We start from the raw sequence: 19,538 nt of genomic DNA, 5'->3' as shown, positions 1-19,538 counted from the left end.
TAAAATAATAGATTTTAAAAGTCCAAATTTAAATTGTGATGACTTTATCAAAGGACTTTATTACTGACATTCAACGAGATAACCTCAAAATTAACACTGTCTTACTGATATTTGCAATACACTGGCAACTTGCTTTACAAGAAGTGATATGAGTTCCCCAGGGAAACCTGGCTGATGAGAGACAGAGCTAGGATTGGCTCCAGAGGTTGCACGTCCACGGCAGTTTGTAGCAGGTATGAGCTGATTGTGCAAAGCCTTGCAGAGCTTTCGACACAGTACCCTGTCAACTCTAGAAGACCCCTGACGTCAGATTTAAGGCATCAACTTATGTACTTATTTTTTGGGGGGAAGGTCAGGGCAATGTTTAAATAAAACATACTTGTAAAAATAAAGTTGTTGTTAAGCTCCAAAGTTACAATGACTATTGTAAATTATGGTGATTTTCCATGAAGGAACTTTTAGACATCTTATATTTTTACTTTCTCTTAGCATGGATAATGAAATTAGGTTATTGTCTCTTAAAGTTAGTAATATTTCTTGTTTCTCCAGAGGTGATGACAATGCATTTTCTTTACATTTTTAGGAAGGTATAGTTTTTTTTTTTTTAATTTGAAGACAAGGTTTTATCATGATTTACTTGGGATTTTATATTGTCTTATAATTTTTAAAGTATTTTCTTTTTAATAAATCATGTGACACTCTTTTGTCCCCAAATAAAAACGCAGGCTCTAACCATGTCTGACATGCTGTTTTTTTTTTTTTTTGGTCTCTCTTTCAGAAGCTCATAAATTAGAGTGCCAAAGATGCAATATTGCTTTTGATGTATCTGAAGTAGCATAAAGTGAAGTCTTGGAAACTACATCACATTTTCAAGAAAGAAAGAAAAGTTAAAGAGGTGGGGGAAGACGATAGCTTAAAAATAATTTAAACTGTGACAACTGTATCAAAGGACTTCGCTACTGACATTCAACATGACAACCTCAAACTTAACACTGCTTTATTAATGTTTGCAGTGCACTCACAATTTTTCAACTATACTCTCCTTTAGAAAAAAAAAGCTGCCATGCATGTTATCTGTTTTCAAATTTGTCAGACATACTCCAAGAATACTGATTAGAGAATTAGATTAAAATTGAAAAACATTGTGTTGTATTCATATTGAAAGGGAAATTTTATTCCTATAAAAGTATTTAAAGTGTATCATACATTTGTTCCTGGAATTGACATTTTGTGTTTTTAATTTTTTGTTCCTATCAAACAAAATTTTTTTTATATTGGATCAAGTCATTTTATCTCTATAGCCTATTTTCACTGTCCTTGCTGGACCTATGAGCATGGGCAAACACTTTTTAATTGTCCTGATCAAGTGTGGGGGACATCCTTTTGCTGACCCCACTTGTAATCAATGGTGATCTCCTAGAAGCAGGTGAATTGATTGCCTCTCTCCTCCCCAGCTAGTCAGAAGAGTGGGTCATACATTATCCTGCCCCTTGGAAAAATCCAACTCAGTGATTGATTTTATGACTGCTTGTGGCAGCAAATTCCTCAGCATGAATTCTAGCAGGTGAAGAAGTATTTCCTATAACTTGCTCTAAATTTCCTTAGAATTAACTTCTCTGAGTGGTCCAGCCTCTTATAGGACAATGGAATAAGGATCTATCAGTTTTACTGCCTAGTACCTATCTTTAATGCCTAAGTAAATCTCTCTTATTTTCCAGACTTGAGTTAGTAATTTTAACTTTTGAAATATCCCGTCATGAACAAATCTAGATGGGACTCACTTCTTTCCCTACTCTGGAACTCAGCCATCCCTGCACTAAATTTTCTTAAGGTGAGAAAGTGAAAGATGAAAACAGTAATCTAAATGACCATATATTCTCCCCATAACACTATATTGTACTCAGCTTTCTCTTATTTTTTTTTATCCTTTTGATTTCTCTGTGCAGAAAAAGGGAAATTCACTGAATACTGTAAAAATTTCCTTTGAAAGATTTTTAATCTAGTTCTTCTTCATATTCAGTGCAATATCACCCTCTTACAGTATTATATACCTTATAATTTATTTATTTATTTATTTATTTATTTATGTGTGTGTGTGTGTGTGTGTGTTGCTGGGGATCAATCTCAGGACTTAGTACATGCCTGATGGTCAGGCTATCACTGAACTACATTTCCAACCCCTGCTTAGGATAGTTTTATTCAATAACAAAAAGCCCTACAGGAGCTTGGGCATGTCTTTGTTCTGATTTCTACATTCCGTGGGGGAGGGGAATAAAGCTCTCTTTTTAAATATTAAGCAGATTAGACATTAATTTTATTAAATCAACCATTAGTTATTAATCAAACAAAAATAAAAATAAAATATGTAGCTATCCAAAGACAACATTTTCTTTAGATTTTCCCCAAATGTGTCTTTTCTTGCTTTACTCCCAAATACTTTCATTTTTATTGTCTTCCTTTTATTGGTTTTACAATGTCAGTATCAAGATGATCTTGTTTGATGGCTTACAAACACCACTTATAAGATTCCAAACAAATAAAAATTGAATTTTAATAAAACAAATTTGTTTATTGAGATATGTATGAGAGAGACCTAGTATTTCATGCTTGTTGAGTAAATTAGGCTTTGAAATATATTTGAATTTGTGGAGTGAGGGTGAAGAATCACACACACACACACAACATACACATACACACACATACCAAACAACAAACAAGCAAACCAAAAATTTTTAAAAAAGGAAAGAAAAGAAAAAGCAGATCAAATTGAAAGTATATACTGAGGCAAGGGTGGTTTTAATATTATTTTAATTTTGGAGTTTCTGTAAAGAGAAGAAAAATGGTGAAGGAAGAAAGGAGAGGAAGAGTGTGGCCATGAGCAGGGGTGTGACAAAGAGGCCATGACTCTGCAGTGATCTCTTTTTCTGCCCTTACTTCCTTCTTCCTGCCCTTCCTTTTCATTTTACTTTCTGCCTTCTTCTCTCCATTCCTCTCTACCTTCTCTTCTACTTTCATCAAAGATCACTAAGCACCTACTATATGTGTGTTTCGTGCTAGGCACCAGATGCAGTGACAAAGGCAAACCTGGCCTTAAACTCAGAGCAGGGTCAGGCAGATGAAAAGCAATTGCACTAGGAGTCATCCTAGAGGAGCATGGGAGCCCAGAGTGGGAGGACTCATCCTATTTGAGAAGGAGAGATGCTATTGAAACTAATACATAAAGGATGCTTATGAGTGGGCCAGGGGAATTAGGAGAAGAAAAGTCATTCCCAAAGCACAAGGAGCTCATAGTGGAGGAGCTGAAAGAAGCCCAGTAGTGCTAGAGACAATCATCTAGGGAGAAATTCCTCTTGCATGGTCATCATGGCTTGGAGTATTCATATCCATTTTTTTTCTTTAAAAACAAAACTAATGAGAATACTTAGTACTTTGGATAGGCTAGTGGTGTAGCTCAATGGTACAGTACTTGTCTAGCATGTGCAAGGCTCTGGGTTCTATCCCTAAAACTGCAAGAAGAAAAGAAAAACAAGACAAAAAAAAAGCTGTTTGGCACAAATGCATTATTTTTTATTAAATCTAAGAATTAGGTAGAGTTGGCATTGTTATCTTTTGAAGTAGCTTTAGAACATTAAAGAAAAGGATGCTAGAATTCCAAGAATATATGAAATATGTGCATCCTGTCTCCTCTTTCCTAGTTAGGGACCTGAATTCATGACATAGGCAATCCAGGGAGGCTAGCTGGGTGCCAGGGAGGGTACTGTGTTTGTGAACTGGCAAAGATGCTCATCCCATCGGTGCAGAGAGATTTCTCTTTAAGGGTCCTGTTCTCAGCATTTGAGTATTAATTTAGAGATACCACTCAAAATACTTTTTTGGGTACTTAATTCCTTTAGAACTAGCTCTCCATACAAACTTTCTTTTTTTCACAGTCAAATCCATGAAAGTTATAAATATTTTAAAAATTTTGGATTTCCCACTCAGTGGGACAGCCACTGTTAACAAGGAGAAGACATTAAAGGTGGGGGTGATAGTCGCACTGTCTCTATCCTATTGGTGCAGAAAGATAATTGCATGGCTCATATTGTACTTGGAAATAAAAGCCTCGATACTCCCACTTATTCTCCACTATATCTTCAAGGCTGAAAGCAGACCACAGGACATTTGGCTTTAAGAAAAAAAGGAAGAAAATTCGCTGGAAAAGCACTCTGCAGAACTGGGCATATCTCTGCCTTACTGTCCAAAGAAAGCAGTCTGGGACCACACCCATCTCTCAAATCTCTCTAAATTTTTCTGAATCCATTCTACTTCCCAATTTAGTACATTTATCTATTTATAGGTTTATATATTTTAATTGAGCTGCTACTGTTTTGTCATTTTGTTTTGCCTATCAAAAGCAAAGGGTTAGATGAGACACATTGAAGATATGGATTCTCTTTTGCAAATGTAAGAATATATTCTGAAGCTTGGTTGGGGAAGTCAATGGAGTCCCAGACTACCACAAATTTTTTTACTTCACTAATTTTTAATTTGTTTTGTGGTGGTGTGCATCAAGTCCAGGACCTCACATATGCTAGGTAAGTATTCTATCTTTGCATTACATCCCTAACCCTGTAACACTTTTTTATTAACAAAAAAAGAAAGAAAGAAGGAAGAAAGGAAGGAAGGAAGAAAAAGATTAAAGCAGATGTATGTTATCAAATAGTCTTGTCTCAATCATGTCTATATGGTGGCTCACAAATATTTTGGATGCAGAGGAACAAACAATACACATGTCTCATCCTTGGGTCAGACATGTAGCTCACACATTTGGAGCAGTCTTTTATTCAAGGTGCATATAGGACAAAAGTGCTTCCACTTTGACATATTTTAAACCTAGCTTTCAGATAATATTTTAAAAAAATTTAAACCAAAATTATTTTTATTAAAACTATTATATATGTTTTGAAAAGGACAAGGTTCAAATAATATGTGTGTTAATTCAGATTAAAAAGGCCAATTTTTATTTTGAGCTATATTTAATTTGAAGGGCACTTTCTGTGGTAGCAATTTTAACTAGATTGTGGAATCTTCCTGTGCAGGGAAGGTGCTTGTCAGGCTTGGGTAACACCGTGATCCTCTCTATTCTTACACACTCCCCAGAACTCACCACTGAGTCTCCTGCAGAGAAGTTCCTCAGAACTGAATTAAATGGCTGACCCAGCACAGCTGGTATCATCCGAGGATGCTGAAATATCCACCTCTAGTGTCTATTCCTGAACCTTGCTATTAACCCTTTCCAATTTCAGATAGAAAAATATTCCATTAAGGGAGTAGTCGACTCAGAATAGCAATGATGACAAGAATAATGCAATAAAGACCTAGACCGAGTAGCCACTGTGTACAAGAGACTGTGCTAAGCACTATTATTTTGTATAAACTTTCAAAGGGATATGTTTTTATCATTATTTCTATTTTACACTTAGGAAGAGTTATAGAGTTAAGAGGCAGACCCAGGACTCTAAATTGAATGTCTGGTTTTGGATTCTGTGCTTTTAATCATTACATTCACCAGGCTGGATACTATAGCACAAAAAGTTCTAAAAAAGCAGAAAGACTTCCTTAGGCCCTAAAACATGCAAAGCAAATTTTGTGGGGAAGTTATTTGGATCAACTCTTGGTCTCCTTTGTTCTTCCTTTCATTTTTTTCCCACAACTCTTTACTAAGCTGTATCAAAAACTGTTGTGGATATTGTGAAGAACATATATAAGAAAGACTCTGCCCACTTTTGATTTTCTGCCCTCTACCTAGTCTCCTTCCTTCAGTACTGTGATGGATTGAACAATCCTAAAACTTGGCTTTGGCCATCTGTTTGGGGGACTCCAGCAGAACCACATGTCTTCTGGTTCAAAATTTAAACCCACCTTGTCTATAATTCCTAGCAGGATTATGATCTCTGCTGCAATATTTTAAATCATCATTATTATTATTCTGGTGCTGGGAATCAAACCCAAGGGCACTTTATGACTGAGATACATCCCAAGTTCTTTTTACATTTTATTTTGAGATAGAGTCTCATTAGGTTGCTCAAACTTGAAATTCTCTGCCTCAATCTCCCGCATTGTGGTGATTACAGACATACACTATTGTACTCAGCTTTTTTTTTTTAATTTTGAAATATTTTTGTGGTGCTAGGAATCAAACCATAATCTTGCACATGCTAGGCAAACATTCTACCACTGATCTACATCCCCAGCTTGCATATTTTTAGATTTCCAGTTATTCAGAAATATTTTGATCTAAATATGCCTTTGGTGTCATGCTTTATTAATGTGGGTACAACTCATATTAGTGAGTGACTGCCTTGCAGCCATTTGCCCTGAATAAGTTATCAGGTTTCATTGTTTACTCTTAGTTTGAAAAAAATTCCATATGCTCTGACCTCATGACACTTAAACCCTGCGCATGCAGCTAAAACAGAAAACTCGTTATCTGATATCACAAAGGCAAATCAGCTGTTAGAAATACTCAAGTGTTTCCATCCCCACTGATATGTTGATGTTGTGGGGAGCCATAGCTTATTAATTAGGAATGCACAGGAGAGAATTTTGTTGTTGTTTATTCATTTCCAAATAAACCCAATACAAAGAAGTTTAGCTACAGTGCATTTATTTTTCATTGTCAGCATATATCATTATGTTATCATGCAAGAACTACCCAAGGAAATTTTACAAATATTACCACATGGATTGCTTAATATGGCCCTCCTCCCACCTGCCTGTGGAGTTGAGAAAAGGAAAAAACATGAGCATTCGTCAGGCCCTTGGGGTGAAGAGTCTGCTCACATGTGAGGATGCCAGTTAGCCTGGGTGCTTGCGGAACAGGCTTTGGCAGGCTGCCAGAGAGAGAGTATTTCATAATTCAGGACTTACCCCAGAGGATTCTGAGCCAACAAGACACTAATAAGAACTCAGGTTTGAATGCAGAGGGAGGAATTTTATTTCATGGACCAAGACGTTGGAGAAGGAAGCATTTCTACTTTGTAAGGTTTCTTTCCTTTTGTTTTACTTTTATTTTAGCTGATAGGATTTTTTCTCAATAGATTTCACAGTATATAAAATTCTCATTGTCTTTGGTACTTCTGAAAGCACTGTAATACCAATTCATCCCTAAAGAATGTAATAGGTATTTGGGGGGAAAAGATGCTAGTTTGTGCAATAAGATATAAAAATGTACAACTTACTTGTACCAAGAGTTCTGTCAAGATGTGTGTGGGATATCTCAGTTAATTCTTGGAACTCTAGTGTCTGGGTATTACCAAACTTAACTGTAGTTGAGGAAACTGAATCATGGAGAGGTTGAGTAATTTGCCAGAGGTCACAGAGCAAGTAAATTGCAAGGCTACGAAAGAACCCCTGCGGCCTGATTAGATCTATCCTCTTAAGTGACTTGGTGGTACTTTCTACATTTTGCTCTTGCCTTGCTGTTCACCAGAAGCCATTGGTCGGCCTGTGTCTCCATCTTTGTTAAGTAACTATTGTGCTAATATGTTCATTAAAACCACAAAAAGGGGTTGGAAGACAGTTTGGAAGTTAAAAAAAAAAAAAAAAAAACCAACAAAAAACCAACTAAACATACTCTGGTAGACCAGCAATCATGGTCTCTGGTTGAATGAGGTGAAAACTTATGCCCACAAAAAAACCTGTATGTGGATGTTTTCAGCAGTTTTATTCATAACTGTCCAAACTTGGAAGCAACCAAGATGTTCTTCAGTGGGTTAGTGAATAAACAAACTGTAATACTTTTGAGACAATGGAATATTATTCACAAATAAAAAGAATTTTAAGCACGTATTGCTAAATGAAAGAAGCTAGTCTAAAAAGGTTTTCTATCCCAGTTATGACATTCTCAAACTACGAGAATGGTAAAAAGATAGTGTTTTCCATTGTTTTGAAGAATAGAAGGATAAATAAATGAGCACAGCATAGAGGATTTTTAGCAAGGTAGAAGTATACCCTATGATGATAGTGTAGTAGGAGATAATTGTCATCATACCTTTGTCAAAATCTTTTCATTTCTCTTTTTGGGGTACCAGGGATTGAACTCAGGGGCACTCAACCACTGAGCCATATCTCCAGGCTTATTTTGTAGTTTATTTAGAGTCAGGGTCTCACTGAGTTGCCTAGCACCTCGCTTTTGCTGTGGCTGGCTTTGAACACACACACGATCCTCCTATCTCATCCACCCGAGCCACTGGGATTATAGGAGTGTGTCACTGGGCCCAGCACCTTTGTCAAAAACTTTTTTTTTAATATTTATTTTTTAGCTTTAGGTGGACACAGTATCTTTATTTTATTTTTATGTGATGCTGAGGATCGAACCCAGTGCCTTACGCATGCCAGGTGAACGCGCTACTACTTGAGCCATATCCCCAGCCTGACTTTGTCAAAATCTTAAGGTGAACTATATACTTTAAATAATAATAATGTATCAATATTGGCCCATCAATTGTAATAAGTATATTACACCAGTGCAAAGAGTTCATTGGAGGGAAAACTAGCAGGAGAATACATGCGAACTCTCTGTAATTACCTCTCAAACATTCTATCAACCTAAAACTGCTCAGAAAATATTAATTAATTTTTAAATTATTACTTATTTATTACTGCACTGAGGATTGAACTCAATATAATTTGCACATGCTAAGTATATGTTCTACCACTGAGCTGTATCCCCAATCCTAACTAATTTTCCAAAAAGGGTAAACTTGGGTAGGAAGGGCTCCTAGGAGGTAAGATGAAAAGAATGTTTTTTATTTCTTTCTCCATTATGCATGTTTCTACTACTTATTAGAAACAAATTAATTAAAAAACATTTAAATATATTTATTACATATTCAAAATTAATTAAAAATTTAGAAGCCATCAGGGTGGGGTTGTAGCTCAGTAGTGGAGCATGTGCTTAGCAGCTGTGAAACACTGGGTTACATCCCCAGCACCAAAACAAAGCAAGAAGCCACAAAAGAAATAATGGTCATCTTTGGATTTGATCCTGAAGCTATGATCTCATGTTTGACCCATATTTAATGATGAAATCTTGGTCTCTCTTGTCCCTGATGCATAATAGCACCATACTCAAAAATGACACCCTTGGTTAGGAAGAGGTGGGACATATTCAAAGAGTTGGGTTTCTTTTCTTTCTTTCTTTTTTTTTTTTTTCAGAGAGAGAGAGAGAGAGAGAGAGAGAGAGAATTTTTTAAATATTTATTTGTTAGTTTTCGGTGGACACAACATCTTTATTTTTATGTGGTGCTGAGGATGGAACTCAGGGCCCCGTGCATGCCAGGGGAGCGCGCTACCACTTGAGCCACATCCCCAGCCCCAGAGTTGGGTTTCTTACAAGTCTCCCTGCTGCCTGCTCTTGCCCTTCTTAGCATCATGTACTTTAGTTTGCTCCTCAGGGACTCTGCAGAGAGTTCATTCTGGTGGTCCAGTTTATATTCTGATATCATCAAGGTGAGACAGTGTTGGGAGAAGGGGAAAAAAGAAGATAAAGAACAAAGAAGGGAGAGAGGAAAGAATAAGGGAAGAAAGGAAGAGGAGAAGGGAAGGGAAGATAGAGCAGATGTAATTTTGATGGGCCAGTTAGGAGGCCTGTTTGGCTTCCTATTAAAGGTTTGGTCTTGGGAAGGGATTCTCCAAAAAAGAAAAAAGAAGAAGTTCAGATTTTCTAGCAAAAAATGGGACTGGATTTCTCTCTGATTCTTCTCTACTTCAAGCCTTGGAAGGTACACTAAACCAAAAATGGCCTAGCCCCTATCTGTCACCACTTCCTGCATCCTCACCACCAGGGCTGGTAGACACCATTAATCATACCAGGCATCCATCTGTGTGCCTGTCATTTGGGCTGCTCCCTATGGCCAGATAAGCAGATGACAGGCAAATGCCAAGCACTTGGCTGTGTGGTTCTTCAATGGTGACTGGGTAGAGGAATTGCTTCGTTTTGCTTAGATTTTAATTTTCACATAATCCAATTTACTCTTACAGAATGAGATAGTTAGGTTTAGAAAGAATGGAGCAAACCCAATTCCTTTTGGCTTTGTAGCTGAACTGAAGACATTAGAGATTTTAAATATCACTGGGCAGTGTTGATTCAGTTGAAACACATATGCACCAAATTTTAAGCAATAGGGAGCTATCTGATCAACTTGTTTTTCTATTTAATCAGTTAATGAAGGTTTGATTTTTAAAATACAGAATCAAAGAATCAGGGCTGGGTTGTGACTCAGTGATGAAGTTCTTGCCTAGCATGGATGAGGCACTGGGTTGATTCTCAGCACCACATACAAATGAATAAAATAAAGGTCCACCAACAACTAAAACAAAAATATTAAAAAGAAAAGAAAAGAATCAGCCAGGACAAGAATCTTAGTGTATTACCCAAGTTATTTGTTTTTCCTTTCCCAATATAGAGTTTATATATTAGTTATAATATATATCCTGCTGCTATAAAGAATATCTGAGATAATCATCTTAAAAAGAGGAAAAATTTATTTTGTTTTGGCTCATGGTTTCAGATATTTCAGTCCATGGTCACTTTGCCCTGTTACTTAGGGGCTCTGAAGAGGCAGCTCATCATGGGGAGAGTGTGGTGGAAAAGACCTATACACCTCATGATAGCTAGGAAGGAGGGTGTGGGGAGGCAGAAAGAGGGTTGGGATCCTAATATAGTCTTCAAGAATATGTCCCCCATTACATAATTTCCTTCCATTAGGCTCCACTTCTTAAAGTTTCCACCACTTTTCAAGAGCACCACAAGCTAGTAAGCAAGTCTTTAGCACACAGGTCTTTGAAGGACACTTATCCAAATTATAGAAGATTATAAACATAAATTCCGATATACAAGTTAATTTACCACCCAACTATTATTTTCAACCTCAAAAATTTATTTGGAATATATGTATAACCCCTAAAGACCCTGGTAAAATTGAATTATTGGCTCAATGTAAAGTTCCCAAGGAACCTTGACTGTTGGGCCCCTCTCAGGTAGAGTAAGCTTTCACAGATGTGCATGACTCTTTGTGCAGGTGGGAGATTTCTAGCTTCAGGAATCCTTCATTTAAATGGTGCCACAGCTTACCCTTAAATACAGACTCCAGAAAGTTTTGATCCTGTTTCTAGAAGAAAAATAACAATGTCAGGAATAACAATATACTCCAACTCCCTACTTCCAATACAATATACTTCCAATATCTCTTTCAGATTCCATGACACATCTTTGGAATGGTGTAATGCAAATGCTGATTTCTATTTTATGTATTTTATTCAAGGGTAGTAGTGAACTTGGGCTGCCCACCCCCACCCACTATTGTTAAGGTTTCTCACTAATATTCAGTGATATGAATTCAGATCAGACAAGGAATGAGTTGTGATCCTAGTACTAAGGAAGCAAACTGGGCATCATTTTTCAACTTTGGCTTTACTCATGCCATCTTCTATCAACTAAGTCTTTAGATCCAAACATGATGAACTACACCAAGTTGGATGCTTGAAGAATAAATTTTCTTCCCAAAGTGAATTTTTCACTCCTTTCCAAAAATTCACTTGTCATTTACTGAAGGCTTCCTTGGTTCAGCTACTATGCCAAATGCTTTATACACTTCACCTAACTTCAACATTTTCTACAACCCTTTGTGTATTGTTATTTTTTTTTCTCACAGAGGAAAATGAAGACAGTAACTCTTACAGATGTTAGACCATCATCATCATTATCAGCAGCAGCAGCAGCAATAATGATTCTTAACTCTGAGAAGCTACCCAGTTCCTGAAACATGGAAAGTATGCTATTTCAAGAATCCTCAAACAAGTCTTTAAAGTAAGGACATTTAATATTCCCATCCCACAGATAAAGAAACTGAGGCCTAGAGTTAAATTATCTCTCCAAGGTCTAAATACATCATGCAAAGGTGGAGCAGTTAGTCTGACTCTAAAGCCTCTGATCTTCATTGTTACAATTTCTGGTAATGTAGTGGAATAAAAGTAAACTAAAAAGTGTCAGGTGTGCACATATTATTTTATTAAGATGAGATGATGCTGGACGCAGTGGTGCTCACCTGTAATCCCAGCAGCTTAGGAGGCTGAGACAAGAGAATCCTGAGTTCAAAGCCAGCCTTGGAAATGGCAAGGTGCTAAGCAACTCAGTAAGACCCTGTAAAACAGGGCTGGGGATGTGGCTCAGTTCAGTAGTACAGTGACCCTGAGTTCAGTCTTCTGTAATCCCCCACCACAAGAAAAAAAAAAAAAAACGAAAAGAAAAAAAAAAAAAAGATGAGATGAGAAAGACAAAGAAAGGACAAAACTTTCCTGTGATTGGAAGCTTAAAAATTTAACACTTAACATACTTTATCCTTTTTTACTATTTAAAAAATTCTTTATTTTAATTGGTGCATTATAGTTAACCATTAATGTGGAATTCATTGTGATATGTTCAGAGATGCATATAACTTAAAAATTCTTAATAACTGCAGACCTCCAGATAAATTTGTCCAAAATTAAGTGTAAATTGTTCCAGTGTTCATAACAGTCAGCCTCAGTTTCATTATTATTACTATTATTATTGTCGTTTCCCAAACTTAAAACAACTTTAATCCTTATGAAAGCAAAGGTTAGACAATAAAAATGATATCAGATCCTTTTATAACAATTGTTTTTTTCTTAAGCATATGCACATAAGTTGCTTAATACTAACATTGAGGCAGTAAAATTCAGCACGAATAATTGTATTGTAAAGATCATCTATAAAAGTGAAAGGAGAGATAAAAATTTTTATGTATCTGATGGTGACTCTTAGGTGTTATGTATTAAAAATGTGGCATTAGCCACAGAGAATAAGAGGTATACTTCCTACTTTGAATTAGATACTCCCAGGTGTGATTCTTGTAGTTACCACTTCTTCACATTCACTATTTAAGCTCCTTCAATTCACTCGAGGGTATGACAATTAGGACCCATTTTTTGAGAAAGTAAAGATGTATGGAAATACTGCTATTTTAACAAAATGTAAAAACTTTTGACTTAATTTATTTTATTTGTTGAGATTGCTATGAACATCCTAACAAAGATTAAGTGACTTTCATGGACTTTTATTTGTACACTTAGAACACAAGGTGGTTAAATACAAGATGAGCTCCAGGAGAGGCGGAGTTGCATATGGCGCCATTTGGAACCAAAGGGCTCCATCCCCTTTATGCTTCATGGACCTGTATCAATCTTTCTGCCTCCAGCATCTCCATTTCTCCTCCCTCCTCACTGCCAGCCCTCACACTTATGCACACTCATCATGGGAGGGAGGCAAGTTTACTCTCCATAAACAATTTGCTGGTTGGCTACTCTGAGTCTGCCAACCAGGTTGCCAATTCTGATGTAGACACCTGTCCATTTGGAACAGGAATGAAAACAGCCACTCAATTCCTAGAAATCATCAAACACCCTGTCAGTGAACAACAGGTCTCTGTTAACTGCAATCTGGGCAAGACGTGAATGGGTCACATAGACAATTACCGCTCCTCCAAGCCATTCAGCTTCCTTAAAATTGATGAAAGTTTCTGATCTTTTCACCACAATGTAGTTTGATGAAGGTCACCATTTAATGATGGCGATAATAAGCTGCTAAAGTTTTATTTTTTTGTTATGAAATTAGAGTTCCAAAACAATGCTATGAAGAAAGTGCTAATAAGAGTACAAGGTCAACCCATATTTTCAGGTGGTTTCCTGAATGACATCTTCATTGTTATGAAAATTTATTTCCAAGCACATCACTGATAGATTCTGGAAAATATGCACAATTTCACACAGAAGCAAGTACACCCCATCTAGTGTGTGTGAGTGTGTGTGTGTTTGTGTGTATTGGAAGATTCTTTGACACTTTATCTTGTTTCTTGTTCTTTGTCTTTTCATATACTGCCCTGGTCTTTGTGACATGATCTCCTCATAAATTTTGGGTGAAAAATATTTTAGGTCAGTGTTGCCTACTACTTCCAGATGAAATGTGAAGTGAACTTTCTGAGAAGCTTGGGTCCTGTGTTTAGGAGCTCCTGCCTGGCGGAGGCTGGGGACTAATGTGGGTTTAATGTTGTTACGAGCCAGGCAGCTGAGCTGAGTAACAATACGAGTCTGTTGGACATGTCTTCTGGGTTGTCACGTTCAATTTGCACATGACCTCCTGGCCAAAAAATGGGAAAGAAGTGGTAGAATGTGGGACTGAAAGCTCATATTATTGCTTTGACAGCTTCACTCATCTAGAAGTAATGCAAAATGCAATTTATATTTATACACTCTGACCTCCTGCGCAGAGAGGGAAAGTATCTAATGATGGGCCGAGGTAGTGGAGGAAGAAACAGATCTCAATACAGCTGGAATTTGTCTACATTTTTGCTTTTCAACCATTCAATTACAGTCAAAATATAAATGAAACATGGACAGTGCACTGGTGAGGTAGTGACACAATTATTTTATAGTGACTGGGTTCTGGCTTTGAATCTTGGCAAAGGTGGCTGCAACACGCCTTATTTCACTGGAGACAGATAATCTGCCTGCTCCCACTGGACAAAGGCCCTCTGCTTGTAGGTGCGTCATTATGCCCATCAGAGAAGAAAAAAGACACCAGTGAGTCAGTGACACTCCGGATATGCATTTGGAAATTCTTGAGAGAGGCTGACATGTTAATCCTATTAACCAAGATAAATCAAGTCAGGCCTGGTGGTAACTGGGGCATTATTCACTTTTGAGTGGAAATAGGCAGTGGGCATAATGCACCATTTTCTTTTGTGCACCAGGAAATTTACTGGCTTTTACATGTCTCCAAATAGCTTCATTTTGAATAGAATCTGTGAGCCAACTGGGGAGAATAAGACTATCATCAGCAGCATCCTCAAATATGTCCTGACTATTTCTGACCAGTGTTTTAAATGAACAAGGTTTCTATGAAAGTAGGACTCACAAGGGACAAAGACTCTGGCTTTTTCCAGAGATTAAAGGGAACAGAAATAATCACCTTTATGAAATCAGCAGCACCCGAAGAACTGGTGGCAAACACCACTTTTGTTCACATCAACAACCTTGCTTGAGACCCACCGATCAACCTTGAAAAATAAAGCAAAAAGAGAAATAGGGCAACAATGAACAATGCAATAGAGGATTCCTAGACCAACTGCTCAAACATAAATTTATTTATCTATATTTCTTCTAATTTCCTCCTTGTTTTTTCCTTTGGGGGATAAAAAGTCTCTGCTTTGTAAGTCTTCCTAGATATTAAACCTCTCCCTATTGCATCCCACTAGAGTCTCCTGATGCAGAAGACACAAATGCCTAAAAAAAACAAAAACCTGAACACAGCATCCTTCTTTGTAGAGGAATATCAAATAAGCCCTACTCTCAAATTGCCTCTTTCTACTTTCCCTTTCTTATCACAGTTTATGACAGTGTTTTCCCACCACGCAGAAGGAAATCATCTGCAGAGTTCATCTGGGCAATTTCTCCAGGTTTCCTTTAGAGAATAGAATGTGGCTTAGGTTTTGAAAGTATTAAGTTTTCACTAGTTTCCCCACTGCAGAAAGAAATTAGCAGAGTGTGTGAATTGAGAGAAACAAGCAAGAGAGGATGAAGGCTCAGGAGGAAGAAATCAGAAACTCTGTCCACAGACAGTATGCATCTCTCTTGGGTCTACTCCTGAGAAGGCAGGATGGCCGGCTAGGGATGGCTGTTTCTGAATGAGAACAAAATCATATCCCCCTTTAACATTTTGTGAACCAGGAAGAAGAGTTCTGGAATTAGATTTGGAGACCTAGGGGTCAGGGAGCAGACTCCCTGACAGGTACTCCACAAGGGGCTGCTCCACCTTCTTTTTAAAATAAACCAACCAAGGACAAAACAGGATGTCCAGAAGGCAGGGTCAGTGCTTCTCCTTTTCCTGCTACCTGCCCTCCCTTACCAGTCTTCCTAATTCCCCTCCTCCATCAGGTGACATCACAACCATGACTCTTCCTTTTTGTCATAAACTGTTGAAAACACGTGAAAAAACAAAAACAAAAACGGGAGATTCTCTGGCACCCATCAACAAACTTAGGGCTTTCTAAAGTGACTTCTGGGGGTGGGGGATGGTCAGGTAAGAAGAAAGTGGAGGTGTGGGAGGGTCCTCCTTCAAAATACGTAGTATTAGCGAGAGAGGAAGATGTGAAGTCAGAAGTCAAGCTTAGGAGGGCACCTGGGCCAGCAGGCTTGCGGGACACTCCAACTCCTGGCTCCTTTCTGGGGACAACGAATCCAACAATTTCTCCCTCCCCACCCAGGTGAGAGGAAAGCACCATTCGCATTAGCAGTTAATGTGTTGGATAGAAAATAGCAAATAAATCTTCCTGTTGTGATTCCAGGCCTTCGGAAAGAATTACAGGATGGGTTTGACTAATTAAGGAAATAGTTTGGAACAGCTTGATAACTAACCCTGTGAAAGGCTCCCGGGTGTTGACCGAAGTGACCCTTTCTGTTCTTGGTCAAGGCCTTCCCCTTCTCACTCCAACCCCGCCCCCCGCCATGGCCCCAAAATTGGGAACTTGCGAATGAATGGGCTTCTCTCCTGTTGAGGACCTTGCCTTAGTTGCAGATGTTCCTAGCTTCGGAGGCCCAGAACTTTCTCCCACAGCCACTGCCCTGCCGGCTGCGATCCCCGCGGGGCTGAGCCCGAAATTGGCGGCGGCGGCAGCTCAGCTGCGGGTGTTTTTGGGGGGTGGTGAGCTCCCCGCACCTGCGACCTCGGAGCCTGCAGAGGGAGGCGACCCGCGCGGGGGCACGATCTCCCCAGTCGGCCCCGCAGGAGTTAAACCCGAGGCAGACAAAAGGGAGGCCGCCGCGGCTCCTTTTCTCGGCTGTCAGTTGAAAATAGAACCGCTGCCCTCTGGACTTTAACTCCCGACAAAAAGGGCATTTTATTACAGGTTATGACAAGTTGCAGAGAGACACGGAGAACTCAATAAGAAGGAGCTGCGAGTGGAATAAAAAATGCTCGAGATGTTTGGAAGACAGAACGAAGATGGCTTCAAATGATAGGTGTTAGCAGGACTAGAGATACAATCTGCGGACTGGGGCCGGGAGGGAGCCGCGCGGCATTTCTGCGCGCGCGCGCGCAGGCCGGGAGGGAGCCCGCCGCCGGGGTGGGGAGCTGTGTGCACCATCCGAGGGCGGCAGAGGACCCTTCTGCCTCTTCCAAAGTCAGAAGCCACTATTGCAACAGATCATCCCAGAAAATTCTGGCCCATGCATCCGCTCAAATTTGCTACATTTGCAGGACATCTACACTTGTACTTCCCAGGCTCTGTTTCTTTGAGGTCCTCTGTAAGAATAAGAGCGCACATACTGTAATCAACTCCTGCCTAAAACAGATTTCCACTAGACTGAAGAGTTTTGCTTCCCCACCCCCGCCCCACCCCGCGCCCTGAGGTTTCCTCCTGTCACCTACTTAAAACAGAAGAAAAATACAATTACTCCAGAGACATTTTTAGTAAGGTTCTTCTTTTGCACCATCTGCTAAGTTAGCACTACAGTCTTAGTTGTGGCACCGACCAACTGATTTTAGGTGGGGGATATGTCCTCCTTCTCCTCTGGCAGTTTTTCAAATGTTTTTCATCACCTATCACCAGTGGAGATATGTACCTGAATGCCCAGACCTGCAGAGCCTTGTCCTGCTCTTAACAGACTGGGGTGGCCAATCCTGTACAGAACATAAAATCAACATCCCAACTATAAGGGGAACTTGCTTGATTTGGGTTGACCAGAGGATGCCAGCTTAGTGGGATAGGGCAGTCATCCGGAGAAATGCTGGTGGAAAGGATGTGGGAGCAACTTTTTTTTGTAAAAGGTGATATACGTTTATCCCAATTCCATTCCTATAACCCAAAACATGAGAAGACAGCTGCCCAAGCAGGCCTCCCTACTTCGTTTTCTTGAAGGTTTTTTAGCTTAATACAAGCCCCAAACTGGAAACTTTTCTGCCAGTAATACTTAAGGCACTTTGCAAATGCTGAAAAATAAACTCCAGATTCTTCCCCCACCTGCCTTTAAAAAATGCAAATAAAACGTGAGCAGTCTTGTTGTCTGTAATTGTTTTCTCATTTACTGAGGCAGGGCTGGGGTTCTCACAGGTATTTGAATAGTTGCACAATCTCTGTGTAGTGGTCTAACCGAATTAAATGCAACAACTTAAAAAAAATAAAATATTGGTTTCAGACAGGCTATTTCTTGGAGTGAGAATCTTGGACACACTGTTTGCCCTCCTCTCCACTGCATAATCAACTGATGCCCCCTACTTTGTTTTCTCAAACTGACCTAATTTTTAATTGTAATTTTCTCAGAACTATTTATTCTCCTCCTGTCAGTGTGTTTGATCTTTATAAACCTTAATCATTTGTTCGACCTCAGTTACATCTCCTCACAACAATTTACATCAGACACATAAACAGAATTCCATCTCCTATTTGTGACAGAAGTTGAAGAAAGTTCATATTACAACAACTTAGCCTGAAAAACATATCCTGTGTACTGATTGTATGCAGAGCAACTGCTTCAAAAACTAAAAATTAAAAAACCTTAAAACTAAGTGAGTGGAAAATATCCTCAGAAAAGAGAAAAAAAATTCTATAACATTGAAGCCACAAAATGAATGGAATGGGAGATTTTTTTTTTGTCGTGATATGCTGCTAGTGATAATTGTACCTTGAAGATAAAACTGTTTCCCAAAAGATCAATCTATTTGTATGTGGTTCTTTTTTTTTTTGCTTTAAATATTTCAGAATTAAACAAGTGCAAAATAGTTGTTCCTCAAATGACTCTCCTCCTGCCATTAATTAGGAAAAAAGTTTGCTAAACTGTAGATTAATTTTCATTAAGTAAGTAGTACATGGAAAAATTAACCTTCATGATAGAAAACCTTCCTTTAATATTTTGTTCTTGGAAAGATTTGGAATAAGAAATTGTAAACGAAATTACTCCCTGAGCTTGGTCCGTATGAACTGGGAGCCTTAAAAATCTGAGGGGTGACACAAGCAATAGAAAAATGCTGACCAGTTTAAGGATAATGCTTATTTCTATATTTGGGCAAAGTCTTCACAGGTAAAACTCTATTTCTCTTTTTTCTTCTCTCTCCCTCTCTGGAATCTGGTAATACATTAATTCATACTCGAGAATCAAATATGCTTGAAACTTCCTTGATTTTTTTTTCATTATTTTGTCCTTTCTACACACGGTCTCTATCTCTTCCTGGAAACAGCAAACTGTTGAAAGAATAAAAGAAGTCACACATCTCAAACATTCCCCCACACCCTTCCCCCAAAAAAAGACTATAGAGATTTATGTTAAAGATATTCGAAGGTGTCAGCAGCAGCTATGCCATTGAAAAATAATTGCACACAGAAGAAAGGTCATCTATAAGAAAATTAAAATAAGAACTATCACCTGTAAGTGAATTGCTCAGGCTGAGGTGTTCTGTATTGTGACAAAAATATGAACAGAACCGC

At 38.5% G+C, this 19,538-nt stretch overlaps 1 long non-coding RNA gene across 1 annotated transcript in view; it reads left to right on the top strand.

The window, feature by feature from the left end:
* Positions 1-12,030, top strand: part of LOC124087419 (uncharacterized) — a 42,604-nt gene extending 30,574 nt beyond the window's left edge. Inside the window, exons 3-4 of the long non-coding RNA XR_009226109.1 lie at positions 779-1,831; positions 11,697-12,030. This is a non-coding gene — a long non-coding RNA (uncharacterized LOC124087419). The remainder of the gene's footprint in view (positions 1-778; positions 1,832-11,696) is intronic.
* The last annotated feature ends 7,508 nt before the right edge of the window (positions 12,031-19,538 follow it).

Source organism: Marmota monax, unplaced genomic scaffold (assembly GCF_021218885.2).
Source record: "Marmota monax isolate L192 unplaced genomic scaffold, Marmota_monax_Labrador192_F-V1.1 WCK01_AAM20220418_F8-fsc00005, whole genome shotgun sequence".
NCBI lineage: Eukaryota > Metazoa > Chordata > Mammalia > Rodentia > Sciuridae > Marmota > Marmota monax.
This window is presented reverse-complemented; position numbering and strand designations above follow the sequence as displayed.